Genomic DNA, 22,320 nt, shown 5'->3' with positions numbered 1-22,320 from the left:
ATCAATGGAAGAATTGTCCGAATAGTCTCCATTTTGAAGGATGGGACTCTGAGAAACTTGTTTAGACTCTTGAGATCTAAAATGGGTCGGAACGTTCCCTCTTTTTTGGGAACCACAAAGAGGTTTGAGTAAAACCCCTGCCCCTGTTCTTGTTTTATAACGGGACAAATTACTCCTATAGTGGAGAGGTCTTTTACACAACGTAAGAACGCCTCTCTTTTTATCTGGTCTACAGACAATCGTGAAAGAAGAAACCTTCCCCTTGGGAAGGAATTTTTGAACTGCAACTGATACCCTTGAGACACGATTTCTAGTGTCCAGGGATCCTGAACTTCTCTCATCCAAGCCTGGACAAAGAGAGAAAGTCTGCCCCCTACTAGATCCGGTCCCAGATCGGGGGCCGCCCCTTCATGCTGTCTTTGGAGCAGCAGCGGGCTTCTTGGATTGTTTACCCTTGTTCCAAGCCTGGTTTGGTCTCCAGACGGACTTAGCTTGTGCAAAATTCCCTTCCTGTTTAGCGGAAGAGGAAGAGGGGAATCCCTTGAAATTTCGAAAGGAACGGAAATTATTCTGTCTACCCCTCTGTTTAGATGTTTTATCCTGAGATAGGAGGTGACCCTTACCTTCCGTAATGTCAGAAATGATCTCTTTCAAGTCAGGCCCAAATAGGGTCTTCCCCTTGAAAGGAATAGCGAAAAGTTTGGATTTAGAGGACACATCGGCAGACCAAGATTTTAACCATAAGGCTCTGCACGCTAGAATGGAAAATTCTGCATTCTTAGCCGCCAATTTGGCAATCTGAAAGGCGGCATCCGTAACAAAAGAATTAGCCAGCTTAAGGGCCTTAATTCTATCCATTATTTCTTCTAAAGAAGTCTCAGTCTTAAGAGACTCTTCTAAGGCGTCAAACCAAAAGGCAGCCGCAGTTGTGACAGGCAATGCAGGCCGTCGGTTGTAATAAAAACCCTTGATGAACAAAATAGCTTTTTTAGAAGACCCTCCAACTTTTTATCCATAGGGTCTTTGAAAGCACAACTGTCCTCAATAGGGATAGTCGTACGCTTAGCCAGGGTAGAAATAGCTCCCTTCACCTTAGGGATCGTTTGCCAAGAGTCCCGAACGTCAGGTATAGGGTACATTTTCTTAAAAATAGGGGAAGGTGAGAACGGGATAGCCGGTCTTTCCCATTCCTGCGAAACAATTTCCGAAATTCTCTTAGGAACCGGAAAGACATCAGAGTAAGAAGAAACTTCTAAGTACTTGTCCATCTTGCACAATTTCTCTGGAGGTACCACAAGTCACAGTCGTCCAGAGTCATCAAAACCTCCCGCAGTAACAGGCGGAGATGTTCAAGTTTAAATCTGAAGGACGTGACGTCCGAATCTGTCTGTGGTAATACACTCGCTGAGTCAGACAGTTCCCCCTCAGAAAAGGTCTCCCTACCCCCAATTCAGATACCTGGGAGGGTACATCGGAGATAGCCATCAAAGCATCAGAAGTTGCAGGAACCATATAGATTTCTGTCCTGCTGCGTTTGCCCTGTAATGTTGGCAACTTAGATAACACTTCTGTAAGAGTAGATGACATAACTGCAGCCATATCCTGCAAAGTGAAAGAAGCAGATGCCGATGAAGAACATGGCGTCGCTTGAGCGGGCGTTAAAGGCTGTGACGCTTGAGGAGCATACCCTGAATCTCATCAGTCTGAGCACCTTCCTTAGACATATCTTTATTAAAAAATATTTTTTCTTTACATTGTAAAGCTCTCTCAACAAAAGTATCACAAAGTGAAACAGGGGGTTCCACAACGGCATCTAAACACATGGGACATGTACTTTGCTCAATGTCCTCCATTGTAGCAGATGCAAGGTACAAATGTGGTCAATGCCTGATAAACAATCAGAAAAGAAAGTGCAGCAAAAAATAGTGTACTGTGTCTTTAAAATTTGCCCACGCTTATTATTATGCTCAAAATTAAATCAAGTAATTGAGATATTTTAGTCTGCAAGTGCGGTCAATATATACCTCGCACCACTCACATGGGGCCCTTTTAGAATTACACAGTTACTCACAGTCACCCCGCAACAGCTCCGCTGCGGCTCCTACCTGCCTCCATGTGACCACCACTATTCTCCCATCGGCGTGCCTAAGACCGCTTGTAAATATCGTGACAAGTGGACTTACGGGCTGTGCGCACACACTTGTTTCCAAGCACTTGTTCACCGGGACTCGACAGCTGCGTAACTGCGCGGCAAACGCGCAAACTCAAGTCCCGCCCATCGTAGGCGGAAACGATTGCACAGAGCCCGGGAAAAATAAAGGCCTAGTCACCCCCTCTGAGGAAGCGTTCTGTGAAATGCGCGTCAGGGGTCCAACAGGAGCAGCCGTGTCTCTCCTGCTTGTTGTTTTTAATTTGCTTATCTAGGTTAAAAAAAATATATGCCTTAAAAACTTTAAAGTACGATTAGATGCAGCCCACGGCTATTATTTTTATTATTTTTAGCTATTATTAGTTAAAAGTAATTCAACCCTCGGATTGTAAGGGCTTAGCTTACTTTAGTATAATATTAACAGTGGGCTAATACCAATAATTACTATGGATATTCAGCAAACCTATATTATCTATTAAAACAGGTTTAAGTGTTTTTAATTCACTTGCCTTTGCTACAGTATGAATGTGTGTTCCTAGTTTATTTAATAAAGACTACAATGTACGAATGGAACTTTTTAATATTATAAGAATTATCCGAATTACATTAGATTTTTTGAGTTAAGACTCACTGTATCCTTGTGGAGTTCTTTGCTACAAACGTTTTTGTATTTCTTTATACAATTAGTTTATCTAGTTGTAAAGGCCTAGTAACGTCACGCACTGAAAAACATAAGTAACAAGCACCTGTCTAACAGTCTATTCCCCAGCGTCAGCCTCACAAAAATAAACCAAGTTATGCCCGCTACAGCACTCCCACATCTGAGCACTACAGAAACCTTCCAGCGCTCCTGGCTAAACATATTCAAATGCCAGACTGTCTGGAGGAAATAATAATATGTATATTGTCATCTTTATTATGCAGCACATGACATCCACATATATGCACAGGGATACCCTTAGCAAGGCCCATAAACCGCAATAATAGAGTACAGTCAGTTCTGAGTATCTATTTTCAAGCCCCAGAAATAAAAAGACTGCACTTACCTCCATGCTGAGGAACAGCATGAAAATACCCACAGTGTCAAGAGGTCCACTCTTCCTCCTGAGGTCCTGTGAATAATGAAAGGTCTTAGGCAAATTCACTAAGTCCCCATCCAGACAGCACCAATAAGGGAGGCGCAGTGAGACTAAAATCCCACAAGTTCCCAAGCATAATTGGATCATCCAGAGGCTGCCCGGTAATAAAATAGTACACTTTGGCACCATTTAAAAATAAAAAAACTCTTGATTGAAGAATCTAAACTAACACCTCACTTTACCTCTTCCTATCACTAACACAGGCAAAGAGAATGACTGGAGTGGGAGGGAAGGGAGGAGCTATATATACAGCTCTGCTGTGGTGCTCTTTGCCTCCTCCTGCTGACCAGGCGGCGTAATCCCACAAGGATGAAATCCGTGGACTCGTCATATCTTGTAAAAGAAAGAAGAATTTCCCTTGAAATTCCGAAAGGAAAGAAAATTACTCTGTTATCCTTTTTGTTTGTTTCTCTTATCCTGAGGAAGGAGATGACCACACACACCCAGTAAACCTCTATACACACACACACCTCTATACACACACCTCCAGTACACCTCAATACACACACCACTAGTACACCTCTATACACACACACCCAGTACACCTCTATACACACACACACACACACACAGTACACCTCTATACACAAAAACACAGTACACCTCTATACACACACACACACCTCTATACACACACACACACACCTCTATACACTCACACACACAGTACACCTCTATACACACACACACCCAGTAAACCTCTATACACACACAGTACATCTCTATACACACACACACACACCCAGTACACCTCTATACACACACCCCCAGTACACCTCTATACACACCCAGTACACCTCTATACACACCCAGTACACCTCTATACACACACACACACACAGTATACCTCTATACACACACACACAGTATACCTCTATACACACACACACACACAGTACACCTCTATACACACACACAGTACACCTCTATACACACACACACCCAGTACATCTCTATACACACACACACCCAGTACATCTCTATACACACCCAGTACATCTCTATACACACACAGTACATCTCTATACACACACACACACACCCAGTACACCTCTATACACACACACACACACAGTATACCTCTATACACACACACAGTATACCTCTATACACATCCCCCCAGTACACCTCTATACACACATCCCCCCAGTACACCTCTATACACACACACACACATCCCCCCAGTACACCTCTATACACACACACACATCCCCCCAGTACACCTCTTATACACACACATCCCCCCAGTACACCTCTATACACACACACACATCCCCCCAGTACACCTCTATACACACACACACATCCCCCCAGTACACCTCTATACACACACACACATCCCCCCAGTACACCTCTATACACACACACATCCCCCCAGTACACCTCTATACACACACACATCCCCCCAGTACACCTCTATACACACACACATACCCCCAGTACACCTCTATACACACACACACACATACCCCCAGTACACCTCGTTACACACACCCAGTACACCTCTATACACACACACACAGTACACCTCTATTACACACACACACACCCAGTACACCTCTATACACACACATCCACCCAGTACACCTCTATACACACACCCAGTACACCTCTATACACACACACACACCTCTATACACACACCTCTATACACACAGTACACCTCCACACACACACACACTGTCAGGAATCAGACTGAGACGAGAAGTGCAAAAATAATCACACCTTTATTAATAACAAAAAATAATAAAAAGTCCACAAGTCAAATAACAGGCCAGGAGTCAAAACCAGACCTGGTAGTCAGACGAGCCGAGTCAGGAGCCAAAGCGAATAGTCAGACGAGCTGGAATCAGGAACAAGGAAAACAGCGGAGTCAGGAACAAGCCAGGGATCAGGAAGGACGTCAGGCAGCCAGGTTATACACAGGAGCTCTCACAAACATGTCTGAGACAACGCAAAGGCAAAGCATACTGAACAGAGGCCCTTTAAATAATAAGTGATGACATCACAATTCTGAGACTGCATCCTGTCTAACACAGATGATGCACACCAGTCTGGCCATAAAAGGAAGTGCAGGAAATGAGCAGCATCCCCCACAATGCACCATAGTCAGCAAGAGAGGTGAGTAAAATGGCTGCCAGCAGCACATGACAAACAAAACAGGGAAAAAACCCTGACAGTACCCTCTCCTCAACAACCCCTCCCCCGCGGGAGGACAAAAGGCTTATTGGGGAAAACGGGCACGGAGGAGGGCGGGAGCATGAACATCAGAGGAGGGAACCCAAGAACGCTCCTCCGAACCATAGCCCCTCCAGTGAACCAAATACTGTACACGGCCCCTGGACATACAAGAGTCAATAATGCTGCTGACCTCATACTCCTCATGGTTGTCAACAAAGATAGGACGGGGACGAGGCAACACAGTGGTAAACCGATTACAAACCAATGGTTTCAAGAGGGAGACATGAAAAACATTGGAGATGCGCATTGCAGGAGGAAGGTCAAGAGCGTAGGCCACAGGATTGACCCGTCGGAGTATTCGAAAAGGACCAACATAACGGGGAGCCAGTTTATTGGAAGGCACAAGAAGGTTCAAGTTGAGGGAGGACAGCCAAACTCTCACCAACCTGGTAGGAAGGCGCGGGCAGACGCCTACGATCAGCCTGGAAGTTCTGGCGCTGCATAGAACGATGAAGGCAATCCTGAATCTGCACTCACGTGGAACGGAGTTGCCGGAGATGCTCCTCCAAAGCCGGAATATACCCTGAGACATGAATGAATCGGGCAACAAGGATGATTGAAACCTATAATTCGCCATGAATGGGGATAACTTGGAGGAAGCATTAATAGCACTACAAACTCTGCCCAAGGTAACAGTTCAGACCAATTATTGTGGTGATCTGAGACATAGCAACGGAGGAACTGTTCCAGAGCTTGATTAGACCATTCCGCAGCCCCATTGGATTGAGGGTGATATGCCGAGGAGAAGGAAAGCTGGATCCCCATTTGAGCACAAAAGGAACGCCAAAATCTGGAGACAAACTGGCTACCCCGGTCCGACACTATCTCCTTGGGTAACCCATGTAAACGGAAGACCTCCCGGGCAAAAATTGAAGCAAGCTCCTGAGCGGTAGGCAACTTCATCAAGGCAATGCAATGTGACATTTTAGAAAAACGGTCAACTACCATAAGGATAACAGTATTGCCATTGGAAACAGGGAGCTTGACAATGAAGTCCCTGGAAAGATGTGTCCAAGGACGCTCACCATTAGCAATAGGTTGAAGAAGACCCACAGGAAGACGTTGACAAACTAAGCAGGAGGCAACATACGCAGCAACATCAGAACGAAGACCTGGCCACCAGAATTGTTGAGTGACAGACCAAATCATTTGGTTCTTGCCTGGGTGACCTGCGGCTTTAGGATAGTGGTAAGTGTGCAAAAGTTTAGTTCGAAGATTCTCAGGAACAAAACACTTACCACTAGGTTTCTCAGGAGGTGCATTGGTTTGTGCAGCCAGGATCTCCTCCCCCAAGGGAGAAGTCAAATTACTACGTATGGTAGCCAAAATATGGTCAGGAGGTATAACTGGAGTAGGTACAGACTCCTCCTTGGACAGAGGCGAAAATTGTCGAGAGAGGGCATCAGCCCTAACATTCTTACTACCAGGCAGGTAGGAGACCATATAATTAAACAAAGACAAAAATAGCGCCCATCTGGCCTGTCGGAGCGACAAAAGTTTTGCTTCATAAAGATAAGTTAAATTCTTGTGGTCAGTAAGAATAAGCACTGGCCCGCTAGTACCATCGAGAAGATGTCTCCATTCCTTGAGTGCTTCCCTGTCGCCAATTTCATAATTGCACTCCACTGGAGACAATTTCTTAGAGAAGAAACCACACGGATGCAAGGAACCGTCAGGCGTAGGACGTTGAGACAAGACAGCACCTACTCCAGACGAATCGACCTCAAGAACGAAAGGCAGGACAGGGTTAGGATGAGCCAGAACTGGAGCGGCAGCAAAGGCAGTCTTAAGACTATCAAAGGCCTTAATGGCAGTAGATGACCAATGGAGTGGATCATTCTCTTTACGGGTCATGTCTGTGATAGGTTTGACCAAGGAAGAAAAGTTTTTAATATAACATAACCTAGGAAGGTTACTTGAGTAACATATCTCGTAGGACATCATTAATAAATTCCTGGAAAACAGCAGGAGCATTACATAGGCCAAAGGGCATTACAAGATACTCATAATGCCCGCTCCTGGTGTTAAATGCGGTTTTCCATTTGTGGCCCTCCTTAATCCTAACGAGATTGTACGCTCCTCTCAAATCAAGTTTAGTAAAGACCATAGCTCCCTTGAGGCGGTCAAAGAGTTCCGTAATGAGCGGAATAGGGTAAGCATTCTTAATGGTAAGACGATTAAGACCCTATAATCGATGCATGGTCTTAACTCGCCACCCTTTTTCTTCACAAAGAAGAAGACAGCCCCTGCAGGAGAGCGGATGATCCCCCGTGACAAGGCATAGGCAACATACTCCTCCATAGCACAATTCTCTGCAACAGACAGAGGGTAAACCCGGCCCCGAGGAGGAATGGCTCCGGGTTGCAGGTCTATGGCACAATCGTAAGACCGGTAAGGAGGCAATGTACCGGCACGCACCTTGTCAAAAACATCTAGCAACTCTCGGTTCTCCTCTGGCAATTGAGATACCAAAGAAGTGCACAAGACTTTAACTGGTTTCCGAAGACAAGTGGAAATACATTGCGGGGACCACAACAAAATTTCAGACCTGCGCTAGTCGAGACTGGGATTGTGCTTTTGGAGCCAGTGATAACCCAGAACAACCGGAAAATGCTTTATCACCTGGAACTGGAGGGTTTCAAAATGGAGAGCCCCAACAGCCATGGACAACGGAGCAGTTTCTTGAGCAACGAGTGCGGGCTGAAGGGGCCTGCCATCAATGGCCTCAATAGCAAGTGGAACGGACCGAGGCAAAACAGGAATGGAGTGCTTTGATACAAAAGCACTGTTAATGAAATAGCCCGCAGCACCGGAGTCAACAAGAGCCTGGGTGACTATGGAGGAGTCCACCCAGGAAAGGACAACCGTGACCAAAGGTTTCTCCTTAAGAGGTTCCGGGGACGAGGATAAACCACCCAAGGTCTGCCCGACAGGACCTTAGGTATGAGTGTTTCCCGGCCGTGTAGGACAAGACTTCAAAAAGGTGGCCCTGTAACCCACAATAGAGGCAGAGCCCCTCCCTCCTCCTAAAGGCCCTCTCCGCCACAGAGAGACGCGTGAATCTCAACTGCATCGGCTAAGCAGTACCTGGTCACTCGGGACCAAGAGGCATAGGAGGAGAGGGAGGCATGGGTGGGAACGAACACGTAGGAGACAACAGAACAGGAGGCTTCCGCTTCTTGAAAGAGGGCCTATCTCTGAGTCTGATGTCAATTAGGATCAAAAAAAGACACCAATGCCTCGAGATCCTCTGGTAAATCTCTGGCAGCAACTTCGTCTTTAATCGCATCAGAGAGCCCATGAAAGAAGGCGGCAACAAGGGCTTCATTGTTCCAACCAACCTCTGCGGCAAGCGTACGGAACTCAACAGCATACTGAGCAACAGATCTTGTACCTTGCTGAATGGACATGAGTCGTTTAGCAGCAGAGGAGGAGCGAGCCGGAACATCAAATACCCTTCGAAAGGAGGCCACAAATTCAGGGTAATTTGAAATCACAGGTATATTAGTCTCCCACAAGGGATTAGCCCAGGCAAGAGTTGTGTCAGAGAGTAACGAGATGAGAAATCCCACCTTAGCTCTGTCAGAGGGAAACGCCTGAGGTAACATTGCAAAGTAAATGCCCATCTGGTTCAAAAACCCTCTGCACTGAATAGGATCGCCTCCATATCGCTGAGGTAGAGGTGCAGAACTGGACATGCTCCTGGTAGGACTAGGTGCAGCAGCGGAAACAGGAGCAGCCATAACTTGCGGAACACTTTGGTCCAAATGTGCAGTGCGAGTCAGCAGGGTTTGCAGGGCTAGTGCAAATTGATCCAAGCGGTGATCCTGTTCATCCATCCTGGAAATGATGGCAGGTAAAGGTGGATTATTAGCACCATCAGGATTCATGGCCTTTGCGTAATGTCAGGGTGCCAGGAATCAGAATGAGACAAGAAGTGCAAAAATAATCACACCTTTATTAATAGCAAAAAATAATAAAAAGTCCACAAGTCAAATAACAAGCCAGGAGTCAAAACCAGAACTGGTAGTCAGACGAGTCCAGTCAGGAGCCAAAGCGAATATTCAGACGACCCGGAATCAGGAACAAGGAAAACAGCAGAGTCAGGAACAAGTCAGGGATCAGGAACCAGGAAGGACGTCAGACAGCCAGGTAATACACAGTAACTCTCACAAACAGGTCTAAATCAACGCAAAGGCAAAGCATACTGAATAGAGGCCCTTTAAATAATAAGTGATGACTTTGGTGTGCATCATCTGTGTGAGACAGGATGCAGTCTCAGTCTGGCCATAAAAGGAAGTGCAGGAAATGAGCAGCGTCCCCCGCAATGCACCATAGTCAGCAAGAGAGGTGAGTAAAATGGCTGCCAACAGCACATGGCAAACAAAACAGGGAGAAAAAAACAGAATTTATGCTTACCTGATAAATTACTTTCTCCAACGGTGTGTCCGGTCCACGGCGTCATCCATTACTTGTGGGAAATGTTCTCCCCCACAGGGAAAGGCAAGGAGAGCAGACAGCAAGAGCTGTCCATATAGCTCCCCCTCTGGCTCCGCCCCCCAGTCATTCGACAGACGGTTAGGAGAAAAAGGAGAAACTATAGGGTGTATAAAGAAAAAAATTTCAACCTGATTAAAAAAAAAAAAACTAGGGCGGGCCGTGGACCGGACACACCGTTGGAGAAAGTAATTTATCAGGTAAGCATAAATTCTGTTTTCTCCAACATTGGTATGTCCGGTCCACGGCGTCATCCATTACTTGTGGGAACCAATACCAAAGCTTTAGGACACAGATGAAGGGAGGGAGCAAATCAGGTTACCTAAACAGAAGGCACCACGGCTTGCAAAACCTTTCTCCCAAAAACAGCCTCCGAAGAAGCAAAAATATCAAATTTGTAGAATTTGGCAAAAGTGTGCAGAGAAGACCAAGTCGCTGCCTTACATATCTGGTCAACAGAAGCCTCGTTCTTATAGGCCCATGTGGAAGCCACAGCCCTAGTAGAGTGAGCTGTGATACGGTCAGGAGGCTGCCGTCCGGCAGTCTCATAAGCCAAGCGGATAATGCTTTTCAGCCAGAAAGAGAGAGAGGTAGCAGTAGCTTTTTGACCTCTCCTCTTACCAGAGTAAACGACAAACAAGGATGAGGTTTGTCTAAAATCTTTTGTTGCTTCTAAATAGAACTTTAAAGCACGAACAACATCTAAATTGTGTAATAAACGTTCCTTCTTTGAAACTGGATTCGGACACAAAGAAGGAACAACTATTTCCTGGTTGATGTTCTTGTTGGAAACAACTTTTGGAAGAAAACCAGGCTTAGTACGCAAAACAACCTTATCTGAATGGAACACCAGATAGGGTGGATCACACTGCAAAGCAGATAATTCAGAAACTCTTCTAGCAGAAGAAATAGCAACCAAAAACAGAACTTTCCAAGATAGTAACTTAATATCTATGGAATGTAAAGGTTCAAACGGAACCCCTTGAAGAACTGAAAGAACTAAGTTTAGACTCCAAGGAGGAGTCATGGGTCTGTAAACAGGCTTGATTCTAACCAAAGCCTGAACAAAAGCTTGTACATCTGGCAAAGCTGCCAGTCGTTTGTGCAACAAGACGGATAATGCAGAAATCTGTCCTTTTAGAGAACTAGCTGACAATCCTTTATCCAAACCTTCTTGGAGAAAGGAGAGAATCTTTGGAATTTTAATCTTACTCCAGGAGAATCCTTTGGATTCACACCAACAGATAGATTTGCCATAAAATATGGAAAAAATATTTCTAGTCACAGGTTTTCTGGCTTGGACCAGAGTATCAATCACAGAATTTGAAAATCCACGCTTGGATAAAATCAAGCGTTCAATTTCCAAGCAGTCAGCTGCAGAGAAACTAGATTGGGATGTTCGAATGGACCTTGTACTAGAAGGTCCTGTCTCAAAGGTAGCTTCCATGGTGGAGCCGATGACATATTCACCAGGTCTGCATACCAAGTCCTGCGTGGCCACGCAGGAGCTATCAGAATCACCGAGGCCTTCTCCTGTTTGATCCTGGCTATGAGCCTGGGGAGGAGAGGAAACGGTGGAAACACATATGCTAGGTTGAACGACCAAGGCACCACTAATGCATCCACTAGAGTCGCCTTGGGATCCCTGGATCTGGACCCGTAGCAAGGAATCTTGAAGTTCTGACGGGACGCCATTAGATCCATGTCTGGAATGCCCCATAATTGGGTTAACTGAGCAAAGACCTCCGGATGGAGTTCCCACTCCCCCGGATGGAGTTCCCACTCCCCCGGATGGAAAGTCTGACGACTCAAATAGTCCGCCTCCCAGTTGTCTACTCCTGGGATGTGAATAGCAGATAGATGGCAGGAGTGATTCTCTGCCCATTGGATTATCTTGGTTACTTCCTTCATCGCTAGGGAACTCTTTGTTCCCCCCTGATGATTGATGTACGCAACAGTCGTTATGTTGTCCGACTGAAATCTTATGAACCTGGCTTCCGCTAGCTGAGGCCAAGCCAGAAGCGCATTGAATATAGCTCTTAGTTCCAAAATGTTTATCGGGAGAAGCGACTCTTCCCGCGACCATAGGCCCTGAGCTTTCAGAGAGTCCCAGACCGCGCCCCACCCCAAGAGGCTGGCGTCGGTCGCGACGATGACCCACTCCGGTCTGCGGAAACTCATTCCCTGAGACAGGTGATCCTGGGTCAACCACCAGAGAAGTGAGTCCCTGGTTACCTGGTCTACTTGAATTTGGGGAGACAAGTCTGTATAGTCCCCATTCCACTGATTGAGCATGCACAGCTGTAATGGTCTTAGATGAATTCGAGCAAAAGGAACCACATCCATTGCTGGGACCATTAGTCCTATTACTTCCATGCATTGAGCTATGGAGGGTTGAGGAATAGAGTGAAGAACTTGACAAGCTTTTAGAAGCTTTGTCTTTCTGACGTCTGTGAGAAAGATCTTCATTTCCACAGAATCTATTATTGTTCCCAGAAAAGGAACCCTTGTGGACGGTGACAGTGAACTTTTTTCTATGTTCACTTTCCACCCGTGAGATCTGAGAAAAGCCAACACAATGTCTGTATGAGCCCTCGCTTTGGAAAGAGACGAAGCTAGGATTAGGATGTCGTCTAGATAAGGTGCTACAGTGATGCCCCTCGGTCTTAGGACCGCTAGAAGGGACCCTAGCACCTTTGTGAAAATTCTGGGAGCGGTGGCTAAACCGAATGGAAGAGCCACAAACTGGTAATGTTTGTTCAGAAAGGCGAACCTCAGGAACTGATGATGAGATTTGTGGATTGGGATATGCAGATACGCATCCTTTAGATCCACGGTAGTCAAAAATTTACCCTGCTGGATTGTTGGTAAAATTGTCCGAATGGTTTCCATCTTGAAGGATGGAACTCTGAGGAACTTGTTTAATATAGGCTAGAAGGAGCGCTGAGAAAACCTCTATTAGGAGTCTCTGCTCAGTAGAGTCAAAGAGGATTCTGGGATTTTATGCTTTAAAAAACAGAATTTATGTTTACCTGATAAATTACTTTCTCCAACGGTGTGTCCGGTCCACGGCGTCATCCTTACTTGTGGGATATTCTCTTCCCCAACAGGAAATGGCAAAGAGCCCAGCAAAGCTGGTCACATGATCCCTCCTAGGCTCCGCCTACCCCAGTCATTCGACCGACGTTAAGGAGGAATATTAGCATAGGAGAAACCATATGGTACCGTGGTGACTGTAGTTAAAGAAAATAAATTATCAGACCTGATTAAAAAAACCAGGGCGGGCCGTGGACCGGACACACCGTTGGAGAAAGTAATTTATCAGGTAAACATAAATTCTGTTTTCTCCAACATAGGTGTGTCCGGTCCACGGCGTCATCCTTACTTGTGGGAACCAATACCAAAGCTTTAGGACACGGATGAAGGGAGGGAGCAAATCAGGTCACCTAAATGGAAGGCACCACGGCTTGCAAAACCTTTCTCCCAAAAATAGCCTCAGAAGAAGCAAAAGTATCAAACTTGTAAAATTTGGTAAAAGTGTGCAGTGAAGACCAAGTCGCTGCCCTACATATCTGATCAACAGAAGCCTCGTTCTTGAAGGCCCATGTGGAAGCCACAGCCCTAGTGGAATGAGCTGTGATTCTTTCGGGAGGCTGCCGTCCGGCAGTCTCGTAAGCCAATCTGATGATGCTTTTAATCCAAAAAGAGAGAGAGGTAGAAGTTGCTTTTTGACCTCTCCTTTTACCGGAATAAACAACAAACAAGGAAGATGTTTGTCTAAAATCCTTTGTAGCATCTAAATAGAATTTTAGAGCGCGAACAACATCCAAATTGTGCAACAAACGTTCCTTCTTTGAAACTGGTTTCGGACACAGAGAAGGTACGATAATCTCCTGGTTAATGTTTTTGTTAGAAACAACTTTTGGAAGAAAACCAGGTTTAGTACGTAAAACCACCTTATCTGCATGGAACACCAGATAAGGAGGAGAACACTGCAGAGCAGATAATTCTGAAACTCTTCTAGCAGAAGAAATTGCAACTAAAAACAAAACTTTCCAAGATAATAACTTAATATCAACGGAATGTAAGGGTTCAAACGGAACCCCCTGAAGAACTGAAAGAACTAAATTGAGACTCCAAGGAGGAGTCAAAGGTTTGTAAACAGGCTTAATTCTAACCAGAGCCTGAACAAAGGCTTGAACATCTGGCACAGCTGCCAGCTTTTTGTGAAGTAACACAGACAAGGCAGAAATCTGTCCCTTCAGGGAACTTGCAGATAATCCTTTTTCCAATCCTTCTTGAAGGAAGGATAGAATCTTAGGAATCTTAACCTTATCCCAAGGGAATCCTTTAGATTCACACCAACAGATATATTTTTTCCAAATTTTGTGGTAAATCTTTCTAGTTACAGGCTTTCTGGCCTGAACCAGAGTATCGATAACAGAATCTGAGAACCCTCGCTTCGATAAGATCAAGCGTTCAATCTCCAAGCAGTCAGCTGGAGTGAAACCAGGTTCGGATGTTCGAACGGACCCTGAACAAGAAGGTCTCGTCTCAAAGGTAGCTTCCAAGGTGGAGCCGATGACATATTCACCAGATCTGCATACCAAGTCCTGCGTGGCCACGCAGGAGCTATCAAGATCACCGACGCCCTCTCCTGATTGATCCTGGCTACCAGCCTGGGGATGAGAGGAAACGGCGGGAACACATAAGCTAGTTTGAAGGTCCAAGGTGCTACTAGTGCATCCACTAGAGCCGCCTTGGGATCCCTGGATCTGGACCCGTAGCAAGGAACTTTGAAGTTCTGACGAGAGGCCATCAGATCCATGTCTGGAATGCCCCACAGTTGAGTGACTTGGGCAAAGATTTCCGGATGGAGTTCCCACTCCCCCGGATGCAATGTCTGACGACTCAGAAAATCCGCTTCCCAATTTTCCACTCCTGGGATGTGGATAGCGGAAAGGTGGCAGGAGTGAGACTCCGCCCAAAGAATGATTTTGGTCACTTCTTCCATCGCTAGGGAACTCCTTGTTCCCCCCTGATGGTTGATGTACGCAACAGTTGTCATGTTGTCTGATTGAAACCGTATGAACTTGGCCTGTTTTCCCTTGTTCCAGCCTTGCATTGGTCTCCAAGCTGGCTTGGCTTGAGAAGAATTACCCTCTTGCTTAGAGGACGTAGCACTTTGGGCTGGTCCGTTTCTACGAAAGGGACGAAAATTAGGTTTATTTTTTGCCTTGAAAGGCCGATCCTGAGGAAGGGCGTGGCCCTTACCCCCAGTGATATCAGAGATAATCTCTTTCAAGTCAGGGCCAAACAGCGTTTTCCCCTTGAAAGGAATGTTAAGTAGCTTGTTCTTGGAAGACGCATCAGCCGACCAAGATTTCAACCAAAGCGCTCTGCGCGCCACAATAGCAAACCCAGAATTCTTAGCCGCTAATCTAGCCAATTGCAAAGTGGCGTCTAGGGTAAAAGAATTAGCCAATTTGAGAGCATTGATTCTGTCCATAATCTCCTCATAAGGAGGAGAATCACTATCGACCGCCTTTATCAGCTCATCGAACCAGAAACATGCGGCTGTAGCCTGGCCCCATCAGACTGGGTTAGGGGCCCTTCAGAAACATTATTATTAGCGTCGTCATGCTCTTCAGTATCTAAAACAGAGCAGTCGCGCTTACGCTGATAAGTGTTCATTTTGGCTAAAATGTTTTTGACAGAATTGTCCATTACAGCCGTTAATTGTTGCATAGTAAGGAGTATTGGCGCGCTAGATGTACTAGGGGCCTCCTGAGTGGGCAAGACTCGTGTAGACGAAGGAGGGAATGATGCAGTACCATGCTTACTCCCCTCACTTGAGGAATCATCTTGGGCATCATTGTCATTGTCACATAAATCACATTTATTTAAATGAATAGGAATTCTGGCTTCCCCACATTCAGAACACAGTCTATCTGGTAGTTCAGACATGTTAAACAGGCATAAACTTGATAACAAAGTACAAAAAACGTTTTAAAATAAAACCGTTACTGTCACTTTAAATTTTAAACTGAACACACTTTATTACTGCAATTGCGAAAAAACATGAAGGAATTGTTCAAAATTCACCAAATTTTCACCACAGTGTCTTAAAGCCTTAAAAGTATTGCACACCAAATTTGGAAGCTTTAACCCTTAAAATAACGGAACCGTTTTGAACTTTAACCCCTTTACAGTCCCTGGTATCTGCTTTGCTGAGACCCAACCAAGCCCAAAGGGGAATACGATACCAAATGACGCCTTCAGAAAGTCTTTTCTAAGTATCAGAGCTCCTCTCACATGCGACTGCATGCCATGCCTCTCAAAAACAAGTGCGCAACACCGGCGCGAAAATGAGGCTCTGCCTATGCTTTGGGAAAGCCCCTAAAGAATAAGGTGTCTAAAACAGTGCCTGCCGATATTATTATATCAAAATACCCAAATAAAATGATTCCTCAAGGCTAAATATGTGTTAATAATGAATCGATTTAGCCCAGAAAAAGTCTACAGTCTTAATAAGCCCATGTGAAGCCCTTATTTACAATCGTAATAAACATGGCTTACCGGATCCCATAGGGAAAATGACAGCTTCCAGCATTACATCGTCTTGTTAGAATGTGTCATACCTCAAGCAGCAAGAGACTGCACACTGTTCCCCCAACTGAAGTTAATTGCTCTCAACAGTCCTGTGTGGAACAGCCATGGATTTTAGTGACGGTTGCTAAAATCATTTTCCTCATACAAACAGAAATCTTCATCTCTTTTCTGTTTCTGAGTAAATAGTACATACCAGCACTATTTCAAAATAACAAACTCTTGATTGAATAATAAAAACTACAGTTAAACACTAAAAAACTCTAAGCCATCTCCGTGGAGATGTTGCCTGTACAACGGCAAAGAGAATGACTGGGGTAGGCGGAGCCTAGGAGGGATCATGTGACCAGCTTTGCTGGGCTCTTTGCCATTTCCTGTTGGGGAAGAGAATATCCCACAAGTAAGGATGACGCCGTGGACCGGACACACCTATGTTGGAGAAATGTACATATTTATTATAACAAAAGTTTAAAACAACAGTATTGATCAATGGTCAATTGAGAACCTCTAAATTGCATCTGTATACATGGTTTATATCAGGTTACAAAAGTTAATCACAAGATGTGCTCGTGAAAAAATATATAATCGATAAAAAACTATAATCAAAAAACAAAAAATGTAAAAAATATATATATAAAAAATGGGTATAAAAAATGAGTGCAATTGCTCCAAAACACGTGAGAAAAAACAAAAATATCAAAAAATAGATATTAGGTGTACACCTTTAAAATCTTAGTGTTCAATTCCTTGTGGCTAAAAATGGTAATAAACTCACCAGATAGGGACCTGAGCCGTAATACCAGTTTAGTCTACGCGTTTCAATCCTACTAGATCTTTCTCAAGAGTCTTTGGAATTTTCACATCTCTCACAAATACCACCCACAAGGAATTGAACACTAAGATTTTAAAGGTGTACACCTAATATCTATTTTTTGATATTTTTGTTTTTTCTCACGTGTTTTGGAGCAATTGCACTCATTTTTTATACCCATTTTTTATATATATATATTTTTTAAATTTTTTGATTATAGTTTTTTATCGATTTATATAATATATATATATAAAAAATGGGTATAAAAAATGAGTGCAATTGCTCCAAAACACGTGAGAAAAAACAAAAATATCAAAAAATAGATATTAGGTGTACACCTTTAAAATCTTAGTGTTCAATTCCTTGTGGGTGGTATTTGTGAGAGATGTGAAAATTCCAAAGACTCTTGAGAAAGATCTAGTAGGATTGAAACGCGTAGACTAAACTGGTATTACGGCTCAGGTCCCTATCTGGTGAGTTTATTACCATTTTTAGCCACAAGGAATTGAACACTAAGATTTTAAAGGTGTACACCTAATATCTATTTTTTGATATTTTTGTTTTTTCTCACGTGTTTTGGAGCAATTGCACTCATTTTTTATACCCATTTTTTATATATATATTTTTTACATTTTTTGTTTTTTGATTATAGTTTTTTATCGATTATATATTTTTTCACGAGCACATCTTGTGATTAACTTTTGTAACCTGATATAAACCATGTATACAGATGCAATTTAGAGGTTCTCAATTGACCATTGATCAATACTGTTGTTTTAAACTTTTGTTATAATAAATATGTACATTTTTAAAGCATAAAATCCCAGAATCCTCTTTGACTCTACTGAGCAGAGACTCCTAATAGAGGTTTTCTCAGCGCTCCTTCTAGCCTATATTGTTTGTCCATTTATAAGATCTGGTCAAGAGATCTTGCATATAGGAGCAAAGTAGTATTACTTTTTGGCACTGGAGACTTACATACTTGAACTTGTTTAATATCTTTAAATCCAGAATTGGCCTGAAAGTTCCCTCTTTTTTGGGAACCACAAACAGGTTTGAGTAAAACCCTAGACCTTGTTCCCCGGAGGGGACTGAGTTTATCACTCCCATCTTTGATAGGTCTCTTACACAATGTAAGAATGCCTGTTTCTTTATCTGGTCTGAAGATAAGCGAGACAGGTGGAACCTTCCCTTTGGAGGAAGTCCCTTGAATTCTAACAGGTATCCCTTGGAAACTCTCTCTAGTGCCCAGGGATCCAGAACATCTCTTGCCCAAGCCTGAGCGAAGAGAGATAGTCTGCCCCCTACCCCTTCATGCTGTCTTGGTAGCAGCAGCAGGTTTCTTGGTTTGTTTACCCTTGTTCCAGCCTTGCATGGGCTTCCAAGCGGGTTTGGGCTGGGCCGCGTTACCTTCTTGTCTAGCGGCAGTGGAGTTATTAGCCGGTCCGTTCCTGAAATTGCGAAAGGAACGAAAATTAGACTTGTTCTTAGCCTTAAAAGGCCTATCCTGTGGGAGGGCATGACCCTTACCCCCAGTGATGTCTGAAATAATTTCCTTCAATTCCGGCCCAAAAAGGGTCTTACCCTTGAAAGGAATATTCAGTAACTTAGTCTTGGACGACACGTCTGCCGACCAGGATTTTAGCCAAAGCGACCTCCGCGCTACTATAGCAAAACCTGAGTTTTTCGCGGCCAATTTCGTTATTTGAAAGGCGGCATCCAATATAAAGGAATTAGCTAACTTTAATGCGTGAATTCTGTCCATGACTTCTTCATAGGAAGTCTCTTTCTGGAGCGACCTTTCTAGTTCTTCGAACCAAAAGGACGCCGCTGAAGTGACAGTAATAACACACGTAGCTGGTTGAAGGGTGAACCCTTGCTGAACAACAATCTTTTTAAGCAATCCTTCCAATTTTTTATCCATAGGATCTTTGAAAGCGCAGCTGTCCTCTATAGGAATAGTTGTGCGCTTCGCTAGTGTTGAAACAGCTCCCTCAACCTTCGGGACCGTTTGCCATGCGTCCCTTCTAGGATCTACTATGGGAAACATTTTCTTAAATATAGGAGGTGGGGCAAAGGGTACACCTGGCTTCTCCCACTCCTTTTCCACTTTCGCTACCCTCTTAGGTATTGGAAAAGCGTCGTCGTGCACTGGGACCTGTAAAAATTTGTCCAATTTGCACAACTTCTCTGGTACTACCATGGAATCACAGTCATCCAGAGTAGCTAATACCTCCTTAAGCAAAGCGCGGAGATGTTCTAGCTTAAACTTAAATGCCACTAGATCAGGTTCTGCCTGTTGAGAATTTTTTTCTGATTCTGAAATTTCACCCTCAGACAGCCCTTCCCTCACAGCCAATTCCGATTGATGTGAGGGTAAAATAGTTAAGGCATCGTCAGCGTCTGATTGTTCATCCTTTTTATCTGTATTTAAAACTGAACAATCACACTTTCTCTGAAAAACTGGCAGTTTGGATAAAAGATTTGCTATAGAATTATCCACTACTGCTGATAATTGTTGCATACAGATAAGCACTGGCGCGCTAGGTGTCGCCTGCGCGGGCAAAGCTGGTGTAGACACAGAAGGAGAGGATGTAGAGCTATCCCCACTACCTTCATTAGATAAATCATCTTGGGTAACATTATGAAAAATAACAGAGCTGTCCTGATTTTGTTTGGACGCTATGGCGCAATTATCACAAACACTCGAAGGGGGAACCACATTTGTCTCTATACACACAGAACATAGGTTATCTGATGGAACAGACATGTTAAACAGATTTAGGCAGGCAAACAATGCAATAAAAACGATTTTAAACAAAAACGTTACTGTCTCTTTAAATAATAAAATGACACATTTATTTCTGAATGTTCAAAAAACTATGAAGGCAATATCCGATTTTTCTGAAATTTGGACCCCAGTGTCTTAATGCTTAGAAAGTATTGCACAGCAAATATGGAGACTCTAGCTCTTAAAACAAGCAAACCGGAGCCAATTGTTGGATTTAACCGTTTTTACACACCACAATCCCAGCTACAGCCTTGCTGCAGCTCTTTACCTTCCTTAGGGGTCACCATTCACAGAAAAAAGCCTTTTGGAGTCACTTTCTGAGCCACAGGACCCTCTCACATGAATCTGCATGCACTGCCTTGAAATTCAACTGCACAGCTGAAGTGCCAAAATGAGGCTTCCTCCCTCAGCACACTAGAGTGAAGGGGCCTTCCTGACTAGATTTAGGTGTCTAAAACAAGCCAGATCAATAAAAAAAACGTTCCCAAGTGTATGTGAGCTTATAAAATATTTCAAATGGTATAATATTGTAATAAAAACCAATCGATTTAGCCCCTAACAGTGTCTACCAGCATAAAAAACAAAAAGGGGAAGCCTGTTATCTTTTTTGCTGAGGTGAAAGAAAAATGGCTTACCGTTTCCCCTGAGGGGAAAAATGACTCATCTAGCATTAGCCTGTGTTGTTAGAAGGAGACTAGTCATACCTGAAGCAGATGAGTCTGCAAACTGTTACCCCCAACTGAAGTTCTCTTGTTTCAACAGTCCTGCGTGGTAACAGTAATGGATTTTAGTTACTTGTGCTAAAATCATAGCCCTCTTAAACAGAAATCTTCATCACTTTTCTGTTATAGAGTAAATAGTACAAGCCAGCACTATTTTAAAATAACAAACTCTTGATAGAAGAATAAAAAACTACAACACCACAAACTCCTCGCCATCCCCGTGGTAGATGCTACTTGTTCAGAGCGGCAAGGAGAATGACTGGGGGGCGGAGCCAGAGGGGGAGCTATATGGACAGCTCTTGCTGTGTGCTCTCCTTGCCTTTCCCTGTGGGGGAGAACATTTCCCACAAGTAATGGATGACGCAGTGGACCGGACACACCAATGTTGGAGAAAACCTGACAAACACACAGTACACCTCTATACACACACAGTACACCTCTATACACACACACACAGTACACCTCTATATACACACACACACAGTACACCTCTATATACACACACACACACACACAGTACACCTCTATACACACACACAGTACACCTCTATACACACACACACACAGTACACCTCTATATACACACACACACACAGTACACCTCTATATACACACACACACACCTCCAGTACACCTCTATACGCACACACCTCCAGTACACCTCTATACGCACACACCTCCAGTACACCTCTATACGCACACACCTCCAGTACACCTCTATACGCACACACCTCCAGTACACCTCTATACGCACACACCTCCAGTACACCTCTATACGCACACACCTCCAGTACACCTCTATACGCACACACCTCCAGTACACCTCTATACACACACACACACAGTACACCTCTATACACACACACCTCCAGTACACCTCCATACACACACACACACACACAGTACACCTCTATACACACACACACACACAGTACACCTCTATACACACACACCTCCAGTACACCTCTATACACACACACACACACAGTACACCTCTATACACACACACCTCCAGTACACCTCTATACACACACACACACACACACAGTACACCTCTATACACACACACACCTCTATACACACACCTCCAGTACACCTCTATACACACACACACCTCCAGTACACCTCTATACACACACACACCTCCAGTACACCTCTATACACACACACACCTCCAGTACACCTCTATACACACACACACACACAGTACACCTCTATACACACACACACACACACAGTACACCTCTATACACACACACACACAGTACACCTCTATACACACACACACACACACACACCTCTATACACACACCTCCAGTACACCTCTATACACACACACCTCCAGTACACCTCTATACACA

General features: G+C 44.2%; 1 protein-coding gene across 2 annotated transcripts in view; it reads right to left on the bottom strand.

The window, feature by feature from the left end:
- Positions 1 to 22,320, bottom strand: part of NRBP1 (nuclear receptor binding protein 1) — a 407,435-nt gene that overhangs the window by 372,441 nt on the left and 12,674 nt on the right. The gene's annotated exons all lie outside the window — the stretch shown is intronic.

This window comes from Bombina bombina, chromosome 4 (genome assembly GCF_027579735.1).
Source record: "Bombina bombina isolate aBomBom1 chromosome 4, aBomBom1.pri, whole genome shotgun sequence".
In the NCBI taxonomy this organism is placed as follows: domain Eukaryota; kingdom Metazoa; phylum Chordata; class Amphibia; order Anura; family Bombinatoridae; genus Bombina; species Bombina bombina.
This window is presented reverse-complemented; position numbering and strand designations above follow the sequence as displayed.